This window comes from Hibiscus syriacus, unplaced genomic scaffold, assembly GCF_006381635.1.
Source record: "Hibiscus syriacus cultivar Baekdansim isolate YM2019G1 unplaced genomic scaffold, ASM638163v2 tig00112443_pilon, whole genome shotgun sequence".
Taxonomy (NCBI): Eukaryota; Viridiplantae; Streptophyta; class Magnoliopsida; order Malvales; family Malvaceae; genus Hibiscus; species Hibiscus syriacus.
Window position 1 is genome coordinate 365,009 of NW_024063332.1, and position 4,952 is coordinate 369,960.

At 28.0% G+C, this 4,952-nt stretch overlaps 1 pseudogene; it reads right to left on the bottom strand.

Annotated features, from left to right (window-relative positions):
* Window positions 1-3,423: 3,423 nt before the first annotated feature.
* On the bottom strand, window positions 3,424-4,559 carry LOC120179697 (annotated as a pseudogene).
* Between the last annotated feature and the right edge of the window lie 393 nt (window positions 4,560-4,952).

A 4,952-nucleotide genomic window follows, 5' to 3' on the forward strand; every position in this document is an offset into this window, starting at 1 on the left:
AAAAAGAAAATGATAAGAGTCAAAATGATTCCGATGTCAAATATTAGGGTGTTTTATGTCATTATGCCTTTTTAAAAGGTATAATTATCTTTTGGACCCCTAACTTTATCAGTTTAGTATTTTAACCCTTAAATTATATTGTGATTCTTTTGGTTTTCGACTTTTTTGTGTTTGTTGAACTTATTCAAATAATATGGAACATTGATGAAACATATTCGCATAAGCTGGCATCTTAGGACCAGTCAGTGTTTTGACAACAGAAAGAAAAATCAATTAATTATCTTCATTTTACGACCTTTATCCACTAATTCTCTTATTAAATATGACATCTCATTCACGTAAACAACATATCAACATCACAAATCACAGATTATTTACATCAACTGATGTTCACTTATAAATATTATTATTTTAAATTTATTAATTATTTTAATGGATAAAAGGAATATTATTTTTTAAAAAAAATAAAATTTAATATATATATTTACAAAGTATGTGCTGTTATTTAATTTTAAAATTTTAAATACAGATTATTTTATAATTACTTCTTACTATTTAAAATAAATAAATATTATTGTGACAACTTATGAAACTCTAACCACTCTTTCCCTCTTCCTTCTTTTCTCCCTCCTTTTTTTCTTTCTTTACAACTATTATCAATTTCTTATATCAAATCAATCACTGGTTTCAATAATAATTGTCGACCACCAGTTGTATTTTCTTTTTTTTTAGTTTTTAATAAAAATAATTATGTTATTGTAATATGTTTATTTTTATCTTTATGACACGTTTATCTTTGTTTTTGTGATACATTTTTCTCCTTCGTTTGGTAGTTTTCGATCGTTTGGTCGTTGTTTTCATTTATTTTTTTCTCAGGGTTGGATATGACATCGTCACGACTGATCAAGATATCACTTATTTTTTAACATGTTGATCTTCCATACTTTGGACCATCGTATTGATTTGGATACGCATTTTGTACTCGTTGATAGTTTTGTCATGTCGCTTGACTCTAATTTACGATTTTTCGGTGGTCTTTTAGTAGTTTCATCCTCTTTTGTGGTTAGTTTGCCAATGTAGTCAAATTTGTTCTTATGTTTATTTTGTTCGAGTATTGGTTAGGTTTTTTAACATTTTTTATGATCTTTGTGTGATCTGGGTGATTAGTTTTTATGTCAATAGTTATAGAAAGATATCCTAATTATAATTTAGTTTACGTTTACAGTTATGTTTGTAAATCGTCATTATAATTTTAAATATTTTTTATTTTTAATAAAACTATTTACTTTGTATAAAAAATATTATTTTAGTGAAAAGAGGAGAGAAACTACCTGATTACATAAAATAAATAAATATTAATATTTTGAACATTAATTAATTATTACTTATTAATTATGTATTGAAAGTCGCATTCATTCATATTTTTTATTAGTATTTTTTATAATCAATCATTATATAATCTATTAATCAACTAATTTATATTGAATATTACATAGAGCAGGGTGACCCTTTTAACTTAGTTTGTCCAATTCGTAAATACTAGAATTTGAAATTATGACCTTACTTAATAGATTTAGTGTCTTATCCCACTACAACATCTTATTGTTACATAGTTACTTTGCAATGCATTTATGTCTTTAAAAGTGGTGGTACATACGTTTATATTTTATTTATTGAATAAGATAAGATGTTAGATTTCTTATTAAAAATAAAATTTTAAAATATAAATAAAATAAATTAAATTTGTCTAGTGAAATAAGATACTAGATTCCTTAAGTAAGGTTAGGGGTTCGAATCCTAGCGTTTGTGTATGAAACAAAATGGATTGGAAGGGTCACCTTTATAATAGACCTTTACAAAAATATGATATGAATTACTCGGTCAAATATCAGATAGTAAATGATTAATTCAAAAATTATGTAATTTTTGTGTCTTACTGTTTTTTAAATTTTCATTATTAACCTTTTTACATTTCACTTTTACTTGTTTAGTGTAATTATTAGAATATGGTTATAATTTAAAAAATAAATAAAATTATATTATCTATAATTAAACCCTAATCAAATATTCATTGTAAATATCATTGAGAATGCTAGGTTAGCCTTGACTTGAGAATTGTGGACTCTCCCACCCCCTAATGTGACCTTAATACTTTAAAACCACCCACCACCAGGTCCACCACAATAATTGTCTACTCCTTCGCAATCTCCCCTACCGACACTAATATTCTATAAATTATTTCATAATTTATATCTATAAAAAATTTATTATGTTTTATCAATTTTTATATTATATTTACCACGTTATACATTTAAAATTATAAGATACCAACTATACCTTTTCTTAACCTTCAATTGATTAATTAGAGAGGAGAAAAACATTTAGGGACTCGTTTTCATATAACGACATGATAACCACTATTAAAACATTGGAGATAAAGTATTTAAATATATTATATATATATATATATATACGATTTTGTATTAGTTTTGAAAGAAAAATATTATTAAGAAGTTTATTAGTATAAAAAATATTCTTATGGTAATTAGTAAACTTTATCTAAATTAATATTAATTATTTTATAGGTTAAGTGTTGGTTATCAGCGTTACTATTACAATATTTAAGAATTAGTAATTTCAAACGCTCAAACATGATTTATAATTTGTACAAACGAACGATATGATAGTAAAACATTTATTATTCTTTAAGATCCTAAATTCAAATATTATGAGAATTATGAGTCTAAGCGTTTAAAATCAAATATTTTTTAGTCATCTTTAAATATACATCACGATAGAAGAGATGGCGAAAAAAAAATTTCACAAAAAATAAATTTTGATAAAATTTAAATACTTTTTATAGTTTATTAATAATTTATTTATTTATATCGATTCAAATGGTAAACAGTTTGATTCTGTATTTAAATATTTTTATTAATAATTTATTTTTTTACTAGCAGAGATTTGTTCAATTGATAAGCAACTTGATTTTATTTAAGCAAAATTTTAGGTTCGAGTCTTTGTGTATGCATAAAATCCCTACTCGAAGACTTACCTACTAAAATTAGACGAAGTGGATCAGTTCGAATTAATTAAGATAAAGCCCTAGAATGGGAGAAAAAATAATTTATTCTTTTAAAATTTTATAAATTTACCCTTATTATAGCTACCTCTACTTTCTTATAAAACATATAATATTTTGATGTCGAGTTCAATAAATAAAATCACCGCACTTAATATGTTTGAATGCCATAAATAGTGGTTTAAGATTTGTATTTATCCTAAATATATATATATATATATATATATATATATATATATATATATATATAATGAAACCAAAAATTGCTAAATTCAGGAGAAAAAACTATACAAATTAACCCAATGAAGGACTAAAAACAAAATAAAAAAAGTAAAAATGTATTTAAAAAGTATATAACTATTTTCTATATAAATCTATTATACAAATCAATCACCAAATTTACACGAACATATTATCACCTCAAAAAATAATAACACAAAATTGGGGGAAAAATAAACACCAAACCTTCTCCTTCTTCTTCGTTATTTATGTCATCAGAAAGTCCATTTCCAGATCTTGATCCTCAAATCAACCTTACACTTGCATTCGAAGTTGAAGCAGTGGTTGTCGTCTTCCCCTTTGGAGAATAACTTTAATCCCTTCACAAACAACCCTAACCCCGATCTTCGGCGTCTTCAAACCTCCCATCTTCGCTTTCACTTTCGTGTTGAGTTATCTTCAACGGCAGGCCGTTCTTATCTTCAGACCAGCCTTTAATTTCCCAGCGAAGCATCATCGAGTTCTTGGCTGTTGCTGCTTATGGCGGCTTTCAATGGGTGATGTTCTAGTTCCATGCACGAAGGAACTGAACGCGCCGTCGCCGATATCGACGTTGTCGTTCGTCGTGAGAGAGATGGTCATGCGGTCGTAAGTGTAGACGAGTTTTTTGTTTGGGTTTTTTGGCTGTTACGTCGAGGTTGATGCCGGTGATGAGTTTGGAAGACGACGTTACGTTGAACGTCGAGACTTTGAGGGAGGAGACGGTGAAGGTGGGGCGATGGGGACGGTAGAGGACGAACACGATCGCGCCGGATACGGCGACTAAGAGGAGAAGGATGAGGATAGCCACGGTGGTCAAAGGCAACAGGAACAACAACATGAGCGACGATGGGCTTGGTTTGGGGACGGTACAGAGGGCGGGCAGCACCGTAGCGTTGGGCTTTAGTGGCGGGAAATGAGGGGTTTGCGGCGTCGGCGCCGTTTGCGGGTTGTTTGGATGAAGGGTATACTCTGTCTGTCATGGTGATGGTGGGGATGGAAATTGGGAAGAGAGAAAAGGAAAGTTGAGAAAAATGTTTTGTTTTAGTGTTGGAAATATAGAATAGTTTGCTTTCTTATACTTTAATTATGCAGTGTCGGATTGAGCCAAAAAAAAATCAGTGTCGGCGGCGGCGCGTGTGTTTTTCTATGGTGGGGGCAGACGAGACAGGGAATTATTTTGGACTTTAAGCAAACTGAGGAAATTGTATTCGGTGGGGTGTCTTTGTATGGAGGGTATTTTGACCGATGAAATGCGTAAATAGATATATATTATATATATATTATATTAATTTTAGATAAACTAATATTTATTCATTTAATTATTTTTGTAATTTTATTTTAATCGTTTAATTTTTTTTATAATAATATTTAAAATTATATTTTAATTTAATTTTGATCACATATTAACCGTTATTAAAAATTAATAATATGTTATCATAAGATAATATCATATTTTAAAAAAAACATAATGTCAATAATTCTATTTATTTTTTAATGACATGATCAAACACAATAAAATATAATTTTAGCTATGAATTCAAAATTAGTTGAATGACTAAAATAGAACAATAGAGTAATTATGTGACTAAATATATAGTTTATTTATTTT